The sequence below is a fragment of the Tiliqua scincoides genome, chromosome 4 (assembly GCF_035046505.1).
Source record: "Tiliqua scincoides isolate rTilSci1 chromosome 4, rTilSci1.hap2, whole genome shotgun sequence".
In the NCBI taxonomy this organism is placed as follows: domain Eukaryota; kingdom Metazoa; phylum Chordata; class Lepidosauria; order Squamata; family Scincidae; genus Tiliqua; species Tiliqua scincoides.
The window spans coordinates 106,038,019-106,064,466 of NC_089824.1; positions in this window are offsets into that span (position 1 = coordinate 106,038,019).

Below are 26,448 nucleotides of genomic sequence, written 5' to 3' on the forward strand. Positions count from 1 at the left end.
GTTCCAGGGAGGGAAGCAAGGCAAGAACGCATTGCGAGGCAGCTCAGCAAGTGTTGGACCTGCAGATAGCAGTGCAGGAAAGGGTGTGAGAGAGAAGGTTGGAAAAGAAGATAGTGATAAAATACCTTTCTTCAGTGCAAAGAGGTTCTTGGGTAGTAGAGTGAATGAGGGTGCTTGATGCATACCAGCAGATACCCAGAAGATTCAGAAGCAGTGGCAAGACAAGCATACAGCAGTGGTTCCCAAACTGTGAACTTTTGCTTCCTGGGGAGCTGCGGAAACCAGCCAGGGGAGCAGCTGAATCCTCACAAAAAATCTGCCACCCTATATAATGTAAAGGATTGTAGCCTGAAGGGGGAGCCACTGCCAATGACCCAGTAGGTCAAGGGAAACATCAGTTGAAATAGTTGGGGAACTACTTGTATACATGCACCAGGAGAATGTCTCATGTGGATCATGAGTGTTTTGTGACCTAGCTCTTTATAGCCAGATGTCTATAGGGAAACATAGGCGCTGTTGAGGGGTGAATTCATCAAGGACCGTTGTTCTGTGCCTTGCTGGCCGTTGATGGTCGATGGTTGATCACTGGTTTGATTGAGATGAGTGTTTCATTTCTTCTGTACACTGCAAAGGGTGCAGCAGAGGAGACCCTGCTGCATGTGGTTGGTCTGTGGAACTCCTTGCCACAGGATGTGGTGATGGCATCTGGCCTAGATGCCTTTAAAAGGGAATTGGACAAATTTCTGGAGGAAAATTCCATTACGGGTTACAAGCCATGATGTGTATGTGCAACCTCCTGGTTTTAGAAATGGGCTATGTCAGAATGCCAGATGCAAGGGAGGGCACCAGGATGCAGGTCTCTTGTTATCTGGTGTGATCCTTGGGGCATTTGGTGGGCCGCTGTGAGATGCAGGAAGCTGGACTAGATGGGCCTATGGCCTGATCCAGCGGGGTTGTTCTTATGTCCCAGTCCATTCATGAGGCAGTCATCTCAGGCTACAGGTTGGCAGAGGGCACCCACCTCCGTTCCCCCCTCTTGCCTCCACTGAGAGAAGCAGAGACAGACATTACCTGGAAAGGACGGGGTCAGCATTTACCATAATGCCTCAGGCCCCTGGAAGTCTTAGGCTGACCCTGCATCAGAAGGTTTCTTGATTGCTGCAGAGTCCTGTGCTTTAATTGTCATAAAACTCTTCACTGGGTTTATGATGAGTTTGATGAGGGAAGCCAAGGTTGAAGGCATCTCTCTTACGTTTGCTACTGATTGTGTTTACTTCAGAGTGAGGATGTTCCCTGTAGTTTGTCTGTAGGTTTAAAATGCTGACCTAGAAAAATTGAGCCAGTTGTGGAATGTTCCAGAAGGCATCTCCTGAGACTGCCAGTTAGAGTGGGGAAGGGGGTTGTTCAGAAGAACCAGTTTGGCACAGTGGTGGACAAAGCTGATGGCCAGGGGGGCACTGGATATCAGGCTGTAGGGAGTGTCCAAAAGGGCAGTGGGGATGGGTGGGGGAGGGTATCAGGCACAGGTGTGGGGGTAACGAAGCAGGGTGAGATTTCTGGATAACAGTATCACCTGGCCCTGGGTGCCAAGAGGCTCTGGGGTGTCCCTGGTTTGGCGTTTCCCTGTGGGACTCCATGCTTCCTTGCCATCAGCCCAAACAAAATGCCATGAGACTGGTCTGGGTCACAGTCGCCCAGCATGCACCCAGCACCACATACATATGAAACTGACATGTCTGAAAATACGTCAGGTTACAATATGGTGTGATTTTTTTCCCCCCTCTGTCACACATTTCAATCTCTGGTTATTGAGAGGTAGGGCTTCCCCACATTTACTACTTGGTAAATTGGTCATCTGTATTAGTATTCTGTGGCAGGTGATGAGTGCCAAGACATTCCTTTGAGCTACAGATTTTGATAGCTAGAATAATCTTTTAATGAACGTTTTGCCTTTCATCCTTTTTCCTTCCTTGTTGGCAGATTTTCAGATTTCTACTCCAAATGCTTATGTATTTTTAAGATTTTAACCATTTGCTGTTGTGATGTATTTTTCAATACATATTCATTTAATATCTGCTTTTTTTTAAAGCAAGAAACCATAATAATATCTCTGAAGGGCACCCCTGTCTCAGTTGTGTGATATATATCATAGAGTTGGGAGTGGCCTTCAAGGCCAGCTAGTTCAATTCCCTGCTAGAAACTGGAAAATGGTCTCTAGAACAGTGGTCCTTACACATTTAGCACCAGGACCCACTTTTTAGAATGCGAATCTGTCAGGACCCACCGGAAGTGATGACCAGAGGTGACATCATCAAGCAGGATAATTTTTTAATGATCCTGGGCTGCAATTCTACCCACACTGACCCAGGAGTAAGTTGCATTAACTATCATTGTTAAAAGCATCTTCATAGAAGTCTGTTAAACATACAGATCTGTGACATTTCCCCAAATGCAGCCACATAGCATGGGAGCATGAAGTCTAAAATATTGAAAATGAAATATTGAAATGAATGGGGACCCATCTGAAATGGGCTTGCGACCCACCTAGTGGGTTCCAACCCACCGTTTGAGAAACACTGCTCTAGAACACCTCTGAAAGGGTGCCTCTGAAAGAGGCTCCAGGTACTTGCAGAGAGAGTCTATCCAGAATCGCAGTGCGGATTCCAAGCCAACAGGTCCACCACTGATATGGTATTCTCCCTTAGACAACTGCAGGAGAAATGCAGGGAATGACGACAGCCACTCTTTATAGCCTTCATAGATCTCACGAAGGCTTTCAACTTGGTCAGCAGGGACGGCCTCTTCAAGATTCTCCCCAAGATCGGATGTCCACCCAGGCTCCTCAGCATCATCAGATCCTTCCACGAGGACATGAAGGGCACTGTTGTCTTCAATGGCTCCACATCAGACCCCTTTGACATCCGAAGCGGAGTGAAGCAGGGCTGTGTTCTTGTGCCAACCTTGTTTGGGATTTTCTTCGCTGTCCTGCTGAAGCATGCCTTTGGAACTGCAACAGAAGGCATCTATCTCCAGACCACATCAGACGGAAAGCTCTTCAACCTCTCCAGACTGAGAGCAAAGTCCAGCTGAAATGTCTGCGTGACTTCCTCTTTGCCAACGATGCAGCTGTCACTACCCACTCTGCCAAAGATCTCCAGCAGCTCATGGATTGTTTTAGCAAGGCCTCCCAAGATTTTAGTCTGACAATCAGCCTTAAGAAAACACAGGTCATGGTTCAGGATGTGGACTCACCTCCCTGCATTACAATCTCTGCGCATGAACTGGAGGTTGTCCATGACTTTATGTACCTTGGCTCAACGATCTCCGACACGCTTTCTCCCGATACCGTGAGAATGGATGATGGCCGGATCCCAAAGGATCTCCTCTATGGAGAACTCGTGCAAGGAAAGCGCACTACAGGTAGACCACAGCTGCGATACAAGGACTTCTGAAGAGGGATACAAGAGGGATCTGAAGGCCTTAGGAGTGGACCTCAACAGGTGGGAAACCCTGGCCTCTGAGCGGCTTGCTTGGAGGCAGGCTGTGCAGCATGGCCTCTTCCAGTTTGAAGAGACACTTGGCCAACAGACTGAGGCAAAGAGACAAAGAAGGAAGGCCCATAGCCAGGGAGACAGACCAGGGACAGACTGCATTTGCTCCCAGTGTGGAAGGGATTGTCACTCCTGAATTGGCCTTTTCAGCCACACTAGACGCTGTTCCAGAACCACCATTCAGAGCGCGATACCATAGTCTTTCAAGACTGAAGGTTGCCAACAACAACAGCAATGGATTCAGAGTTATGATTCTCAATATTAGATCAACTGCAATCTAGAATGCTAGCTGCCTAGAATTTCTTTGTGATAAGCAAAGGATTCAGGAGGCCACTGATAATATGAAAAAAGGATGGGGGAAGACCAGCCTGGACCACATGCAAACACACACAAACCCTCAGGACTGTATATGTCCTGATTCTGTGAGCTACCTTCACTATTTCCCCTTCCCCCAGCCCCAAGGCATCCTGCAATACTTGCCTTGGGGCTGAAGGAAGACACTAGTGGTGGGGGTAGCATCGAATGAGGCCAGGCCCCACTGGAGCATCTCTTCCCCGCTAGAATTTTATTTCCCTGCAGGGAAATGGTGCTTTCTATGCCTTTCCCTGCCAAGAGAAAGCCCCCAAGAGACAGGAAGGCACGCAGAGCATCATTTCCCCATGTGGCAGCTGGGACCTGCAGTCCCAATGCTCCCCATTGGGGAAGAGAGAATCTATTGGGCCTGGACATCCTGTGCCCTGCCACCAGCAGCGTCTTCGCCCAGCCCAAGGTAAGTTTCAGGAGACTTGGGGCTGGAGGATGTGGCAGCTGCAGCTTGGAGAGCCCAAGCACCACTGCCTCCCCTCCCCATGTCCCAAAACAAACTTGGGTGCTTGGGAAGGAGGAGGAGATGACAGTGGGGCAGAGAGGCAAGGGCACCTTTGGGCATTTTGGGAGCAATTGATCCACCCCCAAAGCCTCAGAGATTTGCACATGAGGTTGAGAAGATGCAGATCCCCAACCCCTTTTGAGGTGAGCCAGGGAATGCTCAAGCACCCTTAGTCTTAACTCTCCTAATGAGTACCAAGGGCCAAGGTTTATGTTAAAACATTATTAGATGAACATCTAGGAAGCGTAAGGATGCCTCTCTTAATGAGATGCGTACTTCATTGGAAGCTGCCTGAATTGTTCAGCACCCGAGGGGAACGGTGATTTTCCCCCTTTCTCCTTCTGTGGTCAGCGAAAGAACAAAGACAGTGGGTGTGTTCTGACAGAGAGAGAAACTGGTTTCGACTTGAGATACAGACAAGAATGAAGAAGCTGGGGAAAGCAGGCCAAGAATCAGGGCAACCAGGGCCCAGTTGCCAGCTGGAGGTAACCTGATGTTGCTTGCAGGAATGTTATGCTGCCTGACTCCATCCTATGTTCAGCCAGCAAATTTGCAAATACATAGATACTACAAAGACACTGTAAGTCTCCAGTGATCCAAAGGATCATTCCTTCTTGGGAAACCAGAAAAGGTTAACACTGTACCCTTGGAATGTCTCACTGTTCATGGAAGTGGGGCACCAACACATGACAATATTCCCCTTTCACCTTAAAATTGCTAAGAACTTATGGTACGGCCTGATCCTAATCAAGGCCTGCGCTTGGTAGAATGTACGTTCTGCCAGCACAGGATGCCGTAAAGTGACTCAGGGGTCACTCAAGTTGATTGTAAAGTGCTTTGTAGCTGTGCAGGGAGCCAGCATGTCGACTGGAAGCCTGGAACCTTCCTGCGTGCGCCTGTGGAGCAACAGATAGCCACGGGAGCAGGAAAGCCTAGCTTGGAGGCAGGTGGGGGGAGGGCAGAGAGAGGGCTGATTGGGACAAGGGGAAAGGGTGGAACGAGGAGGAGGTGGGACAGGGTGGGCAGATCAGGCCCAGGAGGGGGTGGGTTTGGCGGTGGCAAAGCATGCCGGATCCCCACCCCCTTCCTTTGCCGGTGCTGCCTGCACAATTCAATGTGGACTTCTGCCACCAAAATTACTGGCGCAGGTTCAAGTTGACCTGTTGCAGCTACTGGGGCATACCCTGGGGCAAGGTGACACATGTCCCATTACCCCAAAGAGTCCTCCAGCAGCCAAAAATCCCTTGTGAGATGCAGTGTACCTTGTGCTGGTGCTGCGGCATTGCCACGTGGGGACGTAGGTTGGAAGTAACCTCAAAAGCAACCCGGCCTCCTTTTTTAAAAGCCACAAAATGAGAACAGAAGAACCATCTATTTCCCTAAACAAAGAAGCAGGAATAAAACATTGTAGCAATGCTTGGAGGGATAGATAGAAAAGGTCTTCGTACCATAGCAACAGAACTAGTCGGTAACTAGGGGTGGAGCGACAGCAACCATAGAATACTGTACTCAGAATCAACCACAGCTGGTTATTGCTGCACTTTAGCAGGCATTTCAGAAGCTGCAAACTTTTCCACGCTTACCATGTGACTGCAGAGTCATCTGTATTCATCCTTTGTTGTCGCTCTTGTTTCTTTTGTTGTAACTTCTTGATAGTTACAATAAAACTATCATCTAGGTATCCATTCCTCCCACCCTAGTTCATTCTCACCAGCAGGCCTCTGCACAGGAGAAGGGCCCAGGGGTATTCCCCCCTCCCCAGCTATCAGGGCTCAGGATTTTGCAGTGTCTCCATCCTGTGGCTGTTGGAGCTCCAGCACATAGGAGGCAACTTTCCAATATCTCACGAATCTCCTAGGTCCTGCTGGTCGAATGAGTAATGCAGTCAGCGTTGGGTGGAAGTGCACATGGAAAAATGTGGTTCTCTGGAGCAAGCTGGATCATGTGAGCACTCAAGAGCTGTGCTGAATCACTGCTGATGGCTCTAAACACTGCATTCTCAGGTGTGAATGCAGCAGCTCCTTCCTGACCCCCCCCCTTTTTTACAGTGTGAATTTACATCCAGGATTGAAACCTGTAAACTCCTGCAGATGCTGCTCCTCCAGACTAGAGCTCATTTAGCAATCCACTTGGTCCTGATGTATATGGCTGGGCTCTTTGGCTGACATCTGGGAAATGGCAAATGGTCCATGATTCAGATTTCTCCTAACTGGTACTGTGGCTGACTGATGAGAGAGAGAGAGCTGTCTTTGTCTAATAGACAAGAGACAACAGAGAAAGGAAGAAATACAGTGGAAAACAAAAGCAAAATATGTGATTATTTTACATCCATGGACATTGGCTTAGGCGCAGTGAGGTTTTGAGGGGGGATTTGAAGGAAGAGAAGAGGAATCTTGCAGAAGATCTGGAAGAGTATTCCAGACACAAGGGACAGCAAGGGCAGGAGATATTCAGAAGATTAATAGTGGTGGAACTGGAGGTAGGAGTTCCTATCGGTTCCTACTCACCAGTAGGAGTGTAGCAGGATAAGAACATGGGGAGCTCAGAAGTGGCAACACAATGGAAGACTTTGAAAGTAAGGAACAGGAGCTGTTGGTGGATTCATAAGCAAACAGGAAACCAGTGTGGGGATATAAGCAGTGTTTATAAGCTGAGGTGCAACCCAGAAGTTTGGCGATGACATGCTGAGTGTCCAGAGGCACCATTGCAATGCCACAGATGAAGCAAAGGGGCCCACACATTGGTGTGTACCCCTTACAGGGAATACAGACTGTAAGGAGGGCTGTAATATGATCAGAGCAACAAGAGAAGTGAATGCATTTAGGAACAATGTGGCAGCATTGAGCAACTTGAGCCTGCCTGGCTTGGTTCCCATCTTGAGCCAGGTGGTTCCCAAACTGTGCACAGTGGCACACACAGGAGTGTTGCAGGGCCTCTTCTTCCCAGGCTCTTCTTTCCTCTTCCTTTTCTTGCCTGGCTGAGATTGTGTGCAATCTCATGCAAGTACATGGGAATTGCGTGAGATCTTGTGAGGGATTTTGTGCAATGGTGCCACTGTAGCAGGGCACCTTGGACAAGGGTGCAATGGCAGCAGTAATTTTAGGAACCACTGCTTTAGCCAGTTACCTAACAAATGCTAGACCCCCACAAGCACAGTCTGCTTTGCCAGCTGCAAAAGTGAGGAGGCATTTCAGTAGTGTGAGGGTGATGGTGGGGGCAGTGGCAGTGCCAACTACTGCCATTTTTCTTTTACCCAGTACTCCCTCAGAGTAATCATGATGTAACATCTCTTTGATCCTGGGTTTTAAAAGTAGTGGCTGTCAGTGGGGGGCACTATTATATTCAATCCAGAATTCCCTTGAAATGATGCTATGTCATGATGGGTCCCTGTAAGAAATTTCTGGGTAACACCAAGGTTTAGTGCTCTCCCTGGAGGGTTTTTTCCCCAGAGTGCCCCCTTTGCCTGGTCTCTGTAATAGCTTAGCATGGTAATAGCAGATAAGAACATAAGAAGGGCCCCGCTGGGTCAGGCCAAGGGCCCATCTAGTTCAGTTTCCTGTATCTCACAGTGGCCCACCAAATGCCCCAGGGAGCACACAAGACAACAGACACAACCTGTGTCCTGGTGCCCTCCCCTGCATCTGGCAATCAGAGGCAGCTTGCCTCTAAAACCAAGAGCTTACACATACCTACTATGATTTGTAACCCGTAATGAACTCTTCCTCCAGAAATTTGTACAATCCCCTCCTAAAGGTATCCAGGCAAGATGCCATCACTACATCCTGTGGCAAGGAGTTCCACCAACTAATTACATGCTGGGAAAAGAAATATTTTCTTCTGTCCTAACTCTCCCGACATTCAACTTTTATGGATGTTCCCTGGTTCTGGTGTCATGTGAGAGGGAAAAGAGCATCTCTCTCTATCCACTCTGTCCATCCCCTTCATGATTTTGTATGTCTCAATCATGTCCCCCCTCAGGCACCTCTTTTCTAGGCTGAAGAGGCCCAAATGCCGTAGCCTTTCATCATAAGGAAGGTGCCCCAGCCCAGTAAACATTTTGGTTGCTCTCTTTTGCACCTTTTCCATCTCCACTATATCCTTTTTGAGATGCGGTGACCAGAACTGGACAAAATACTAAAGGTGTTGCCTTACCATTGATTTATACAATGGCATTATAATATTAACTGTCTTATTCTCAATCCTTTTCCTAATGATCCCAAGCATGGAATTAGTCCTCTTCACTAGCGCCGCACATTGGGTTGACACTTTCATCGAGCTGTCCACAAGCACCCCAAGATCTCTCTCCTGATCTGTTTCAGACTGCTCTCAACCCATTAGCCTATATGTAAAGTTTTGATTTTTCCCCCCAATGTGCATTACTTTACACTTACTGACATTGAAGCGCATCTGCCATTTTGCTGCCCATTCTGCCAGTTTGGAGAGATCCTTCTGGAGCTCCTCACAGTCGCTTCTGGTCTTCACTACTTGGAAAAACTTGGTGTGGTCTGCAAACTTAGCCACTTCACTGCTCAAACCTGTCTTCAGGTCATTTATGAAAAGGTTGAAAAGCACTGGTGCCAGGACAGATCCTTGGGGCATTTCACTTTCCACCTCTCTCCATTGTGAAAATTGCCCATTGACACCCATTCTCTGTTTACTGGTCTTCAACCAGTTCCCAATCAATGAGAGGACCTGCCCTCTAATTCCCTGACTGTGGAGTTTTTTCAGTAGTCTTTGGTGAGGGACCGTGTCAAACGCCTTCTGAAAGTCCAGATATATAATGTCCATAGGTTCTCCTGCATCCACATGCCTGTTGACCTTTTCAAAGAATTCTATAAGGTTCATGAGGCAAGACTTACCCTTACAGAAGCCATGCTGATTCTCCCTCAGCAAGGCTTGTTCATCTATGTGTTTTGAGATCCTATCTTTGATGAGGCATTCCACCATCTTACCCGGTATAGAAGTTAAGTTGACCAGCCTATAATTTCCCGGGTCCCCCCTCCTTCCCTTTTTAAAAATCGGTGTGACATTTGCTATCCTCCAATCTTCTGGCACCGTGGCCGTTTTGAGGGACAAGTTGCATATTTTAGTCAAGAGATCAGCGGCTTCATTCTTCAGTTCCCTAATAACTCTAGGGTGGATGCCATCAGGGCCCGGTGACTTATTGATCTTTAATTTATCAATGAGGTTTGAAACATCTTCTCATTTAACCTCTACCTGACTTAATTCCTTGGTCAGGAGGAGCTGTTCGGGCAGCGGTATCTGCCCGAGGTCTTCTGTCATGAAGACAGATGCAGAGAACTCATTTAATTTCTCTGCCATCTCTAAGTCTCCTTTTATTTCCCCTTTCACTCCTCACCAACCAGAGGGCCAACCGCTTCTCTGGCAGGTTTCCTACTTCTAATATATTTGAAGAAGCTTTTATTATTCCTTTTAATGTTGCTGGCCATGTGTACCTCATAGTCTCTCTTGGCCTCCCATATCACCTTCTTTCATTTCTTTTGCCACTGTTTATGTTCCTTTTTATTCCCCTCATTAGGGCAAGACTTCCATTTATGGAAGGAAACTTCCTTGCCCTTTACGGCCTCTCTAACTTGGCTCATTAGCCAGGCAGGCACCCTCCTGGACTTAGTCGAGCCTTTCTTCCTTTACAGTATACAATTCTGCTGGGCCTCTATTACTGATGTTTTAAGCAACCTCCATGCACTCTGGAGAGATTGGACTCTTTTTACCTTGTCTTTCAACCTCCTTTTAACCAGCCTCCTCATTTGAGGGAAGTCCGCTCGTCGGAAGTCAAGGGTTTTTGTGAGAAATCTGCCTGGTATTCTTCCCCCGACATGCATGTTGAAACGGATTGCAGCATGATCACTGTTCCCCAATGGCTCAGTAACATTGACATCTCTAACCAGGTCCTGAGTACTGCACAATATTAAAACCAGAGTCACCTGTCCTCTGGTGGACTCCATGACTAACTGCTCTAAAGCACAGTCATTTAGCCTGTCAAGAAAACTGGTTTCTCTTTCCTGACCAGAGCATGAACTGACCTAATCAATATGAGGATAATTAAAGTCCCCCATGATTACAACTCTGACCTTCCTCGACACTTCCCTGAGCTGTTTCCTCATTTCAAGTTCCCCTTCTGGTTTCTGGTCTGGAGGACGATAGCATGCCCCCAGTATTACATCGCTCCTCTGAGCAGTATCCTTCATGCAAATGGATATAGGCCCATCCCCTGAAGAGGATGTCCCCTAGGGGATTGTTTCCCTCCTCCCCAGAGTGACATCTTCTAGCCCTTTCCTACCCAGGCAGCTGGTGAGCTGCCCACTCGAGGATGGAATGAAGCCTGCACGTCCCTGGAAGTCTCCTTGTGGTCCCTCTCTACCTGCCCCTGCTTTTCCAGGTCGGCCACCAAGACTTCAATGGAGCAGACCCACTCCCTGGGCGGGTTACAAACTACCAAGGCTTTTGCCCCAATGCACAAGGAGGGAAATGTTCACTCCCCCCCATACTATGCAAAAGGCAAGTTACAAAAACCCATATCGCTTTTTGATGTAGTCACATTGGAAATACTGTGTCCAATTCTGGTTGTCACCTGCAGATCTAGGTAAGAACGCAGGGGAGGCAGGAAGGGATGGTGAGAAGGCAGAACAAGGTGGGTTGGAATGACGTAGGGCGAGGGATAGGTGGATTGGATCCAGGAAGGGGGTGGGTTCAGCAGCAGCTGCCCCATCTTAACCCCCTTTCTGGACCCAATCTTGCTGTGTGGGTCCATGCAGACCTGTGACAGCTATTTAGCTCGTGCAGGTTTGAACAGACCCCCTCACATCATGGATGCTTTCCCCAGGTAAGGGAACAATTGTTCCCTTACCAAGAGGAGATCTCAGCAACTGCCCCCCCCCACAGGATGCAGTGGTAGCCAGTTGGATGCCACTGCACGGGGGGAGGGGGGATACACACAACAGGACTGGGCTCTGACATTTATAAAAATATCCATAGTGTAAAGAGAATGGAGAAAGAATTTTTTTTCTCCCTCTTGCTCAAGAATAAAACCAGGAGTCATTCATTGAAACTGATTGGCAGGAGATTTAGGACGCACAAAAGTAAGATGTCTTCCACACAGCAAATGGCTACCTTCACATAGCACATAATTAGGCTGTGGCATTCATTGATGGCCAGTAACTTGGATGGCTTTAAATGGGGATTTGACAAGTGCATGATGGACAGGTCTATGATGGCTATGTGCTACCTCCAGATACAGTGGCAGTATCTCACTGAATACCAGTTCAGGGCCTTTCTTATATTCTTATGCCCCCTCCCACATGCAGCAATTTGCCTTGGTATGAGGCAAGGTGGTTTGAGAAAACTACCCCCAAGTAACCAGCACACATAAACTGCAGGCATTTGTGCACACGTATAGTGTGGCCCTAAATGTTACTTCATCTAACTATGAAGATTTTCTATTTTCTTCTTACTGAGACTAAACTGTACAGGTTAAGGGGTATGTTCTTACAATATCAAACTATTGAGTTCAAGATCTTTTTTTTGGGGGGGGGGAACAAAGACTCTGTATGCACAAGCTTCTAGTTGCACATCATAATGCAGAGCCATGTATTGCTTGAGCAACAAAATTGTAGACACTGTAGGCCACAGCCACTTATTACCTTTCTCCTCCACAAACTTTGTTGTTGTCTGAGAATAAAGTATAAGTAGATACTGGCATGAGCAAAATTGTCCCATAAAAAGATGGTTCTGATTCCTGCACAAATTTTGAGGTAGTTGCCAAGAGCACACACAAAGCAAATGGCAAAGCACATGTTTGTACCACCGAGCGAGGAGGGAGGCCAACCCAAGCCCTGCAGGGCTGGCACAACAGGTAAGTTTGCACCAACTGAGTCAGGCTGGTGCAGGGCCTTGGGAGGGGCTTGGGAAGAGTGAGAGGAAGGCGGGAAAGAGGCTTTCCAGGATGGGGGGAGGTTGAGAGGTGGGCGGGCTCATGGGCGGGCTGCAGTTGAGTGGAGGGTGGGATCAGGATCTGGCATGTAGAACCACATGAGAACTATGAACTGTTCGCCACACATTTCTTACACAATGAAAACATACAGACAAAGCCAGAAACACATGAAGACATAAGCAGTTGTGGGCCAGCGTGGGCTCCATTAGTCTCTGATGGGCCAGAAGCTCATTGGAGATTGGGGGCTCCCTGCAGGCTGGATTGGGGGGTCCCTGAAGGGGGTCCCATGTGCCAGGGTTTGCCCACCCCTGCACTAGCATACACCATATCCTATGCTGTTCAGATTGGCCTTTCAAAAAAATAGAATTGCACTATTAGTCACTCTCCCATTCTTAAAGGCACAGCATTGGGGATAACTGATCGTGAGCTGTGCCTCATTAACAAGCTGAGAATTAACTTTCAATATCCATCTTCCTTGAAGGTCTGGATGCTTTCACTCCAATTACATTTGTAGAAGTGGAGGTTTTCTGATTTGCTGTGTTCTCTGAGTTCTGTGTGTAGAAAAACAGAATGCTTCTACCCAGCATACTGAGATCATGCTATTGATCCACAAAGTGTGGTTCTGTTTGGAAAGAGAAGCTCAGTGCCCTAAGAAATAAACAAATGTAGACACTCCAACTACAAACGTGGCAGCACTTAAGGGTAAAGTGACCTGTTTTGGATAAACCCCTTCATCCCTAATCTTTCTTGTTAAATGTGGCCATTCTTCAATACCACTTTGCCCATGGGCGGGGGGGGGGGGGAATATTAAATTTTATTTCCTGTTCAGCTTACCTTTTGCCTGTGATTTGTGATGTTATATGAGGCTTCAACAATGAACTCAGAGCGCATTTAAGTTCATCATATAGTGCTGAGATTCCCAAATTCACAATTTAAAAAAAAAAGAAAAGAGGAAAGACAACAATGTAACAACATATTCAGAACTGGATCATATTTACTGAATACTGGGAAAGCAAACCACATTAATCTTCTGACATAACACAGTGATTTGTTTATTACAACTATATGTTGATTTATAGTAATGTAATAAGCTATCCCGTGTTAGCACATACATATATTTTTGTTTTCATTTTAAAACTTCAGTCAGAACTTAAATTGCACATGATGACTGCACCATCAAATAAAGACTTGCAGTGTAAATACCCCGTCATTTACATAATATTGCAGAATGTTCACATTGTGTTAGTACTTTGCAATGGAACCTGTTCAGTATTCTGTTGCCTTTCATCAAGTGCCCACTAATCAGAGAAATCAAGTGAAGTTTAGATATGGTTAAGCAGTTCCAGGATAGCATATCATCCCTTAACCCACATTCTGATGCACTTACCTGCCAACCCAAACACAGACTGAAAAGCTCAGACCTGTTTCACACATTATGCAGAAACAAACCCTGATTAAGTGGACCCATGAGAGGCTATCCAGTATGTTCTATATGTTAGGCCAGTATGCTCTACATGGGACAAATATACCTGATTTATTTAGATGCTAGGTATCCTTATATATCATAGGCTTGTACTCACTACTGTTGTTCTCTTTGTTGTGTGGTTGTGCTTCTGTTTGTTATATATGCCAATAAAGGTCTTATCTATCTAACAAACGCTGACCTATCACCCGATGCACATTTGATAGGGAGCTTCAGCCAATTCGATCACTCAGAGAACCTGTATGAAATATGTTCCCAAGCATTTTTGTCACATTTACACTTAGAATCTTAATTGTGAAACTACCCCCCCCCCAAAAAAAAGCCACCCAGGATGCAATCCAGAGGCACCCTTAGACCAACAAAGTCCCTTATGCCAGCCCAACATTGTTGCAAAAAACATAAGGGATATGTTATAAGGCACTTTCGCATCAACATAAGGGAAGATAGGCTGGCGCACAAATGTGCGCTGGCCTCACTGCACTGATGCAGGACCCGGGGACAGGTGAGTTGCGTCAGCTGTGCTCAGCCAGCACAGGGGTCTGTGTGTGTGTGTGTGTGGGGAGGGGATAGGAGGAAGGCCGGGGGAGGGCGGGCAGCAGGCATTTCCAGGGCAGGTGGGTAGAAGTGGGAGGTGAGGCCAGGATCTGGCAATTATGCCCTGGGCTGCTCAGATTTGTGCCACAGGTGTCGCAGATCTGAGTAGCACCATTGGGGCTGCTGTGGTTGTCCCCACGGTAAGGAGAAAATCCTCCCCTTGCCTCAGGCTGACTCACGAGCAGCCCAAAACTTGTGCTGGATACAGCACAGGCCTGCTGACCTGCCTGTTCCAGGGCAAGTAAGAACTGGGCTGTCACATGAGCACAAAACTGGCAATCAAACATATTGCTGAGTAGACTTAACTGGATAGACTTAAAAACTCACTCTTTGCAAAGAACAACCATGTACGGTCACCTGGGATCATGCTAGCCCTGTGCTCCACAATTTCAGTGTTTGTAGGGACAAATGCTGTATATGGGGACGGTTTTTACCCCAGGATTGCCTGGGAGAGGTGGCAACCACAAGGAGAAACTCTTCCCATATTCAGTGTTTGTCTCTGCAATCAAACAATGAACCTGCAGTAGGCAGGTCCAGCTCATGGACATCACTGGTGGGAGCAGTGCAATCTCAGGAGTCCCTCATTATTCACTCTGCATGGAGACAAGATGCCTGATAAGGAGTGGCCCTCAAGACTAAGAATCGGAAGGCCAACACTCATAGCAGTTGTCAAAGGGATACGGTTCTTGGCGGACAAATGGTTGGCAACCTTCCATCTCAAAAGACTGTGGTATAAGCCTACAGCACCCGGTATTCCCAGGCAGTCTCCCATCAAAGTACTAACCAGGCCTGACCCTGCTTAGCTTCCACAATTAAATGAGATCTGGCATGTGCAGGGTAACAGTTGCTGCCTGTGATATTTCTCTTCAACAGTGGTGGCCTTTCTTGCTTTGGGGGAAGTAAAGTCTCTGTGTGATAAACAACACCAAATGGAGAACAAAATAGACAGAAGAAGGAGTCCTGACTTGCCTCATTCCAGGGTCCTATATCCCCTCTTCTTTCATCCTTCAATTGAGGAAGGCTTCAGACTTGGGATGCTTACCCACCCTATTCTGAAGCTTTCCCCTGATGGTTGGGGAACAGCACTGGGGGTCTATTAATTTCTTTCGTCAGCTGTGAGCGGCCCGACAGAAAAGAAGGGGTGATTATTCTGATTTGCAGACTTGTACCTTTCAGCTTCTTTGCCTTCATAGCTAGTGTTGCTCCCATCTTCTTTGGAAGAGAGGTGGGCAGGCCCACTCAGAGATGAACTGTCAGCAGTCAGAAAAAGACGTGCCCCCAACTTTGAGCAAGTTGAAAGCAGAGTTTGGCCTTTGCAGTGCACTACTGCAATTCAGTCCAGGATACCCCAGAGGTGGTCCTGGGCTTTCTCCACCAGGGGCCACCTGTCTTTGCTGCCCCCCGCCCCTGACCTAGAAGTATTTGTGGTGACATCATCATCACCGTAATTACTTCTGCGTGGTTGCCTCCTCCATTCCCCCTTTGAAAAAAAAGGGGGAAGGAGGCAACCCAGGATCTGATGGAGCCTTCCCCTGCACTTCTAAATGATGCAAAAGACTCAGGGCGCAATCCAGAGGTGCCCTTGGGCCAATGTAGGTACCTTAGGCTGGTCCAGGAGTGTCAAAAACATGCCATAAGGCACGTTTGCGCCTCCTTGAGAGGAAGTTAGGCCAGCACTCCAAGAAGCACCAGCCTGCGGAGGCTGATGCAAACCTCCATGCCAGCTTCCTCTCTTGGACTTGTGTCAAGCCGGCTGGGCTGACGCAAGCAGAAAAGGTAGGCAGGGGGGAGGTGGGGAGGGGGCAGGAGGGAGGCGTTCCTGGGTGGGGGGAGGGTGGGCGATGGGCGGCCCCTGGGGTGGGCGGGTGGGGCTGGGATTCGGCACTTATGCCGCATCCCAACCCCCATTCCCAGGGAGAACGAACCGGCTTCAAGTCGCTCAAGAGGTGGCGCAAGTCCAAGGAAACCCATACAGGCCAGCAGCCCTTACCCAGGGGTAAGGGGAAATGTTTCCCCTTACCTCTGGCTGAGCTGCTTATGGCCACTATCCTTCGCTGGATACAGTGCAAGCCTCCTGGCTTGCCTGCTCCAGAGCAGGATAGGATTGTGCCTTCAGTCGAAGCTTTTTGGTGATGCTCAAAGCAGCAGCCATGACATGTGTGCCGCCTGCCTCCTGGAAGTGGCACTCACCTTTGTCCTGGGTGCCACTTTCAACAGTGTCGTAAAGCTCTGACAGAGCCTTTTTGCTCTGTTTCTAAGCAGTGCAAAAAGGCTCCATTGGAACCAGAAGCAGCACGCGCCTCCTCCAAAATTAGAGGAGGTGCTCGCTGCTTTTTGGCACTCTGAGTGCCACCTTCTTTCTCCCCTTTCTTTAAAGAGGAGCGCAGACACTCACATTGTGGTTCTCCGCTGATCTCAGTGCTATCCTCCTCTCCTCCCCTTTAAAGAAAGGGAAGGGGGCGGTCCTCAGATTGGCATAGAACCACACTGACAGTGGCTGCGGGCATGATTCTCAGCATTGTCCAGGACAGCAGGTCCCAGCGGCGTTCCCCAAGCACAGCGCCTGAGCCATTTGCACCCCTTGGCCACCGGGCATGCCACTGGTTCCACCACATAAAGTAGATAACTTGAAAAACTGAGCAGGCACGGCAGGCAAAGTCTTCCTGGGAATTCCCATGCACCATTGCCCCTTTGGGTAGCCAGCATCTGCATGGACAGTGTTCCCTTTTGGATGCTGGATGAGTTCTGCATGTGTGTTGACTCCCCAAGGTGTTCTGCTGTGCCCTGTCCAGTCCCATTTGCAAGGCTGAGTGTGATCAGCTCCCCTCTCCTGGGAGACTCAGTGCTCTAATAGATTCCGCTGTCAGGGAATGTTTTCTAATATTCACTCTGCATTTGCTTTTGCTCAATTTCATCCCATTAGTCCTAGTGACGCCCCCTGGGACCAACAGACAATTGCCTTCCCCTGAGTGCTGTCACGCGTCCGGCAAAACGTGGGTGTATTTATTTATAGAAATGACATGTCTGTGCCTGCACATTGTGCGTGGGCCATGCAAACAGCTGCTCTGTTTATATTTGCTTATAAGATTTTATTGAGGAGCACTGGGCACTGCAACAAAAATTTATAATACAGGATCATTGGCTATAAAATACACTTCAGCCTATTACTCTCATAAGAAACTCGGCCGCTCCATTCTCCATTCTCTGGAAAGTGTTACAATTAGCAAGCCAGGTTCAAAATTTTCACCACCTGACTGAGGCTGATAGTTATTATTATGATTATTATTTTGCAAGATCTGTGTCCTTACAGATGGGAAATAGGTGGTAGCCATGCCAGAAATCCGACACTTTTGTGCATGAATGAATGGAAAATCTGTTCATTTTACACTGATTTCAATGGAGATCCACCCAGTATGATACCTATGTCATTTTTCAACCAAATTGTATTAATATTCCAAATGCTGTATAATTCTCTCAATGCATTATTTCTCAAAAGTTTCAGGAATATTGGATACAAGGAACCTGTTTTATAGGCAATTTAAAAGATACAAAAAAGAAATAAGATTTTCATTTATTTCAATGGGAAAGACCCAAAAAACAATGTAAAATTTGTACTAGTCATGTGCCTTTCTGATTGCCTGTAACATGAGAAATGTTTTTTCTATATCTGAAATTTTTCATATATGATACCTAATGGATTAGTAGAAAACCTGAACATTTCTTGTTCAGTATAATGGAAAACAGAGAAATTAAAAGCAGCACAAAAGCTGTTGAATATCTCATTGAAATAAGTGGAAATGTTTGGGGGCTGGACCTCTTTAAAATTTCCTGTAAAATGGATTCCTTGTATCCAGTTTCCCTGAATCCTTTTTGGAAATTGCACCTTAAGGAAGTGATATAATCCCTGAAATATTCATGCAATTTGGCTCGAAAACACCAAATTTATAATCGTCAGAATATGGGGTCAGTCACCATTGAAATCAATGTAAAATGAATGGATTTTCCATTGAACATTAAAATATGCTTTCAAAGTCCCAATCCACTGACAATTCCCCATGCAAGTATAGGGTCAGGAGGTCAACTATCACTTCTCAACAACCCCAATAATATTTACATCAGTTCAGTAAGATCTGCAGCCACTGTGGATGCAGATGCAGACATTTAAAATATTTAGATCTGCCTTTCCACCCAGAAAATGGAACATGTGTGTGCATCCCTATCTATCACATTACTTATCTGAAGTCTATCCAACTGGATGGGATTGTCTTTGGATGCAATGAAGATGCATATTGGCATGTCAGGTCAGTAGTTGTTGCACACACCCATGATTACTCTTCACCCAGTCAAACATCCAGAACAGATTATAGGACACTTATCTGTTGGGAGCTGTGCTGCTCACAGCAACTCTTCTAGAACGCTTTTGTTTTGCAAGACTGCACCATTGCAACATGGAACAGAACAGTCATGTCTCACAGTTTCACTGCAGCTCCCTTGCAGTAAAGAGGAAGTTAATACTCCAAGCCACAATGTTCCCACCCCCAACAGGGCACTACTGTATATGCACTCTGGTGGCACAACTCTCCCCCACAAACACTAAGTACGCATCTTGATCCTGATTCCTACTTCTGCTCAATGAGGTTGCTGACCTATGTCCAGACAGGCCCCTGTGGCTTTGCAAAACTCCAGGACAGACAGCAAACCACTAGGAGAGCCTGACCTCCTTGTCACCTGTTACTTGGCTGTCTGTCAGATAACTTCCATATGCACACAGCCCTGTGGGGTGAGGTGGTTGGCAACCCCATTTGTCCGGTAGTTCTCTTTCAGACAGTGCTCCATCTTTGAGACTGTGCTATAAAAGCACTGACCTGCTCACAATAGTTGTCTCTCTGTCAGCAGACTGGGACCCCTTCTTCCCAATCAAAAGGTTAAGAACATAAGAACATAAGAACAGCCCCACTGGATCAGGCCATAGGCCCATCTAGTCCAGCTTCCTGTATCTCACAGCGGCCCACCAAATGCCCCAGGGAGCACACCAGATAACAAGAGACCTCATCCTGGTGCTCTCCCCTACATCTGGCATTCTGACTTAACCCATTCCTAAAATCAGGAGGTTGCGCATACACATCATGGCTTGTACCCCATAATGGATATTTCCTCCAGAAACTCGTCCATTCCCCTTTTAAAGGCGTCTAGGCTAGACGCGAGCACCACATCCTGTGGCAAGGAGTTCCACAGACTGACCACGCGCTGAGTAAAGAAATATTTTCTTTTGTCTGTCCTAACCCGCCCAACACTCAATTTTAGTGGATGTCCCCTGGTTCTGGTATTATGTGAGAGTGTAAAGAGCATCTCCCTATCCACTCTGTCCATCCCCTGCATAATTTTGTATGTCTCAATCATGTCCCCCCTCAAGCGTCTCTTTTCTAGGCTGAAGAGGCCCAAACGCCGTAGCCTTTCCTCATAAGGAAGGTGCCCCAGCCCCGTAATCAGCTTAGTCGCTCTCTTTTGCACCTTTTCCATTTCCACTATGTCTTTTTTGAGATGCGGCGACCAGAACTGGACACAATACTCCAGGTGTGGCCTTACCATCGATTTGTACAACGGCATTATAATACTAACCGTTTTGTTCTCAATACCCTTCCTAATGATCCCAAGCATAGAATTGGCCTTCTTCACTGCCGCCGCACATTGGGTCGACATTTTCATCGACCTGTCCACCACCACCCCAAGATCTCTCTCCTGATCTGTCACAGACAGCTCAGAACCCATCAGCCTATATCTAAAGTTTTGATTTTTTGCCCCAATGTGCATGACTTTACACTTACTGACATTGAAGCACATCTGCCATTTTGCTGCCCATTCTGCCAGTCTGGAGAGATCCTTCTGGAGCTCCTCACAATCACTTCTGGTCTTTACCACTCGGAAAAGTTTGGTGTCGTCTGCAAACTTAGCCACTTCACTGCTCAACCCTGTCTCCAGGTCATTTATGAAGAGGTTGAAAAGCACCGGTCCCAGGACAGATCCTTGGGGCACACCGCTTTTCACCTCTCTCCATTGTGAAAATTGCCCATTGACACCCACTCTCTGCTTCCTGGCCTCCAACCAGTTCTCAATCCAAGAGAGGACCTGTCCTCTAATTCCCTGACTGTGGAGTTTTTTCAGTAGCCTTTGGTGAGGGACCGTGTCAAACGCTTTCTGAAAGTCCAGATATATAATGTCCACGGGTTCTCCCGCATCCACATGCCTGTTGACCTTTTCAAAGAATTCTATAAGGTTCGTGAGGCAAGACTTACCCTTACAGAAGCCATGCTGACTCTCCCTCAGCAAGGCCTGTTCGTCTATGTGTTTTGAGATCCTATCTTTGATGAGGCATTCCACCATCTTACCCGGTATGGATGTTAGGCTGACCGGCCTATAGTTTCCCGGGTCCCCCCTCTTTCCCTTTTTAAAAATAGGCGTGACATTTGCTATCCTCCAATCTTCTGGTACCGTGGCCGTTTTGAGGGACAAGTTGCATACCTTAGTCAAGAGATCTGCAACTTCATTCTTCAATTCCTTAATAACCCTTGGGTGTATGCCATCAGGGCCCGGTGACTTATTGATCTTTAATTTATCAATGAGGTCTGAAACATCTTCTCTTTTAACCTCTATCTGACTTAACTCCTCGGTCAGGAGGGGCCGTTCGGGCAGCGGTATCTGCCCGAGGTCTTCTGCCGTGAAGACAGATGCAAAGAACTCATTTAATTTCTCTGCCATCTCTAAGTCTCCTTTTATCTCCCCTTTCCCTCCCTCACCATCCAGAGGGCCAACCACTTCTCTGGCGGGTTTCCTGCTTCTAACATATTTGAAGAAGCTTTTATTATTCCCCTTAATGTTGCCGGCCATGCGTTCCTCATAGTCTCGCTTGGCCTCCCCTATCACCTTCTTACATTTCTTTTGCCACAGTTTATGTTCCTCTTTATTCTCTTCATTAGGGCAAGACTTCCATTTACAGAAGGAAGCTTCCTTGCCCTTCACAGCCTCTCTAACTTGGCTGGTTAGCCATGCGGGCACCCTCCTGGATTTAGTGGAACCCTTCTTTCTTTGCGGTATACACCTCTGCTGGGCCTCTATTACTGTTGTTTTAAGCAGCCTCCATGCATTCTGGAGAGACTGGACTCTTTTTACCCTCCCTTTCAACCTCCTTCTAACCAGCCTCCTCATTTGAGGGAAGTCCGCCCGTCGGAAGTCAAGGGTTTTTGTTAGAGATTTGCCTGGTATTCTTCCCCCAACGTGCACGTCAAAACGGATCGCAGCATGATCACTGTTCCCCAATGGCTCAGTAACGTTTACATCTCTAGCCAGGTCCTGCGTACCGCACAAAATTAAATCCAGAGTCACCTGTCCTCTGGTGGGCTCCGTGACTAGCTGCTCTAAGCCACAGTCATTTAGCACGTCAAGAAATCCGGTCTCCTTATCGTGACCAGAACACAAATTGACCCAGTCAATATGAGGATAATTGAAGTCCCCCATGATTACAACCCTGTCCTTCCTTGTCACCTCCCTGATCTGTTTCCTCATTTCAAGGTCCCCATCAGATTTCTGGTCTGGAGGACGATAGCACGCCCCCAGTATTACATCGCTGCACAAGCCTGGTAATTTAACCCACAGAGATTCTACGGTGGAGTCGGACCCACCTTCAATCTCTACTTTGCTGGATTCTATCCCTTCCTTAACATAAAGGGCCACCCCACCTCCAACACGCCCCTGCCTATCCCTCCTGTAGAGTTTATAGCCCGGGATTGCGGTATCCCACTGATTCTCCGCATTCCAGCAGGTTTCCGTTATGCCCACTATGTCAATATTTTCCCTTGTCACCAGACATTCCAGTTCTCCCACCTTTGCTCGTAGACTTCGGGCATTCGCATAAAAGCATTTATACACGGAATGCCCCAGGATGGGCTGCTTATTCACTCCTTTGTCCCCGCATCCTCTCATTGTGCCAAACCGTCTATCACATCCCATCTCCCTACCTTTCCCAATTTCTTCTCCTACCCTGCCTTTGTCTTGTTGTTCTCTAACCTCCCCATCCTCATCCCATAGGGATGAGGAGTCCCGAACCGGATGCCCCTCGGCTCCTGTCGGCCTTCCCCCAGGGATCAGTTTAAAAGCTGCTCTGCCACCTTTTTAATGTTATGCGCCAGCAGTCTGGTTCCATTCTGGTTCAAATGGAGCCCGTCCCTCTTGTACAGGCCCCGCTTGTCCCAAAACGTTCCCCAGTGCCTAACGAATCTAAACCCCTCCTCCCTACACCACCGTCTCATCCACGCATTGAGACCCCTGATCTCCGCCTGCCTAGCTGGCCCTGCGCGTGGAACAGGTAGCACTTCAGAGAACGCTACCTTTGAGGTCCTGGCTTTCAGCTTCCTGCCTAAAAGCCTAAATTTGGCCTCCAGGACCTCCCAGCTACACTTGCCCACATTGTTGGTGCCGACATGCACCACAGCCACTACCTCTCCCCCAGCACTGTCTACCAGCCTGTCTAGACGAGAAGTGATGTCCGCAACCTTCGCACCAGGCAGGCAAGTCACCATGCGGTCCTCACATCCGTCGCAAACCCCCCTCTCTATGTTTCTAATCTCAGCTGATCTCAGGGTGGGACTCTGCAGGGGAGGGACAAGGGGGGATCTTTGCTACCAGGGCCTGAGCCTCCTCACTCTTGGACTCCTTGAGATCTGACTGGGGCAAGTTCACTGCTGGCATTTATGAGGTAGACAGTCTCAGAGCAGATGGTCAGCACCAAAGTCTCAGAAGACAGCAGATGATCATCACCGAAGGGGCTTCTGTGTTGCAGGTGCCAACAATGACGCAAAAGGTCCAGGGTGAGTGTAGGAATAGTGGACGGCTGCTGCAGTAGGGCCCTGTGTCACATGCAAGCCTGATGATTGGCCTATGCATTGCATTTTTGGATTGGTCCATGTGCTACAGCTTCCTGCCCATGTACATATGGTTGATGCTGTGATTGTGAAATGCTTAAGAGGTGAGCGCCATATGTCCCGCCTGGGGCTAGCTATGTAGCAAAGTGCTCCCTAATCAGACCCTATAGTAACCAGTTTGACTCATGGGTACTCCCGGGACAAGTCTTAGGGCAATTTGACCAAACTGGGTCTCGCCTGGAGGAGCCCTGCACTGGGCTGGCAAGTGGAGCACCCACAGCTGGCACCTCACTCTTTAGCAGATGCTCCGGCATGAAATCTTCCATGCAAGGCATCACAAGGAGAGCATGGCAAGAGGAGCACTGCTGTTGGATGGTCCTCCCTCCCTCTCAGCCCTGGGTCTGATTGACTTGAAATTGGTTCTCTCCCCCAGAAGCAGTTGGTGGTGATACTACCACAGGGTGCCTCACTGCTGCTGCTTATCCTGGTGAGTGCAGGGGGGGATATTTTGCATTGGGCCCTGGGTATTCTACAAACCATGTCAACTGTTACCCATAGATTGTTAGGAAGTTGCAAAGAAACCTTCTTTGCAGTCAAGGAAGGAAAGAGGGGTCTCATTCTTATCCTTAGTTTGATTTGACCTCAACTTTCTCTGGTTTTGCTTCACAACAGTGTTCTAGTCACGTTGAGAAAGTAAAAGGGGAGCCTCAGGTAACCTGAATATACCACTGAATCAATCACAGTAATCATACATAGTGTAGCCTTCACCTCCATCTTGAGCATAACCAAAAGTTCTGCTTACTGCTGCGACTGCTGCAAAAGAAATAGAGACCCAGCAGTAAATCAAATATTTCTCTGGCTGAGCTAGTGTATATTCCGGAGATAGGCACCAGATCTTGATTTATTATCAATCAAGTGACGGCAAATCCCTAGTCAAGTTGTTTCAGTGGTTAATTACCCTTGCTTTATTTCCAGCTTGAACTTTCTCACTCCAACTTCCAGTTGCCAGATCTTATCTCACCTTTGTCTTGCTGGAGTAACAAGCTGTCTATCACCAGATTGTTTTTCCCTGAAAGATCATGATCAAGTTCTTAGTTTCTCTTGGATATAAAGCCAGCAAAATGAGTTTTGTAAGTCTATACCATAAAAGGTGAGGGATTTTCAGCCATCAGATCACTCCTGCAGCTCAGTCTGAGTTCTTTCTCATTTGTCAATGTCCTTTTTCAAAAGTGGGCACTGGAACCATATCTAGGAACGTATTTCATCTGCATAGATATTGCATGTCATGTCCCTGTTCCCGCTTTGAATCCCCTGGCTTATCCTTCAAAGATCACCTTATCCCTTTTCCTGTGGCATCACTTTTTTTAAAACAGAAAATTGTTTTTCAGTCTCCGTTCTCTTACTGTGCACCCTTCTAAATATAGGTGTAGCCTCACCATTTGGGTATACTTTTCTAACATTGCCTAATATGGACGATGCTATCTTTGCTTGCAGCTTGATACATAAACAATAAACAGTTCAGCGAATGTCCTCTTTTCAGCCACATTGCTGTATTATGTCCTGTAGAAGCCATGGTTCAAGTCTGCACATCCTGTATTTTTGGCTTCCATAGAACTTCATGCACTGATGTTGTTGGAGAGGGAAGAGGCTGGATGCAAAAAGATGCTTTTCATATTGAACAGTCTGTTTATCCGCAGCTGTGTGAAAATATTTTAAAAAAAAACTCAAGATGGTTGGTACTGACTGATTTGCTTGCTTGCTGACTCACTCATTGACACTTCCATGTTTCTGGGGACTTCTGCAACATATAGAAATCTGAAATTTGTTAACATTACATTTTCCAACATTACTAGAAAAAAATAAAGATGGGTTATTTTTAATGTGTAATAATGGAAATACGTAACATGAAGTCTACATGATGTTAGTGACCATTATGATTGGGCTCTCAGGCTCTTAGCTTTCAGTTCCAAGTCCAATCCTATGCATGTCTACTCAGAAGTAAAACCTATTATAGACAATGGGGCTTACTCCCAGACAAATGTGAATAGCTTTGGAGCCTCAGTTGGGAATCGCTTCCCTGGTTCAATTTTTGCCTCTGCCATTCACTTACTAGGTGACCTTAGGTGACCAGTCCCTCTCAGCCTTAGCTCCCCAATATGGGAATAATATCTTACTTAACAAAATTGTAAGGGCTACATCAAGAGAACAGTGTGAAACATTTTGCACACTCCAAAAGTACTATGCAGATGTTAAGTACAGTAGTAGTATTTATGTTTGGAACAAAATGTATATTAGAGAGGGGGAAGATGAATAAAAACAGCTCTCACTCTGGGTTCTCATTTTTGGAAGGAGATGGGAAAGGAAGACCAGTACATTAAGAAACTCGACTAGAGCCATCACGTGAAGCTGGAGGAGGAATGTGAGCAGACGCTGCCAAGTCTTTAGTCAGTGGTATGGACCAGAAATTCCCAATGGTTGCTGATGCCAAGGCTCCAAGTGAAACTATCCTTGCACATTAACAGGATCCAGAACTGAGCTCAGCCTCACTCTTTTCCAACTTGCCATTGCTGCCGACTCAGCTCCACTCAACTTGTGCCACAAGAGACTTTTGCCAGCCTCACAACGTGAGAGCTAGACAGTAGCTTGGGTTGTTGTCGACATAGTACAGATTTTCCATATCCTGGCTGGCTCCTCGTTTGTTCTCATTTAGGACTGGCAGGGTGTCTAATTAGTTGGTGTGACTGTGCCAGCACCCTGCTGGCTAAGCACCTGTGCATACAGACCCCCTTCCCTCTCTGTGGCACATAATAAGCATGCATGACTCTGCCTTGCTTGCTCTATCTGACCTGTCCTGTCACCAGGAAACAAAGCCTTGTGGTCCAAGGATCATGGCACTGAGCCAGTTGTAAACAGCTACCTGCCAGGGTACAAGGCAACCTGACTTTGGAACTGATGAGTCTCCATGTGGAGAGTTCAGCCTTTGCTGCCCTCCTTGTGCTGGTTAAGGCATGTCTGTCAATCAGTTCTTCTTTATGGTAGGCATGCATTGGCACAACATCCCACAGACCCAATGAGGCCTCTGCCTC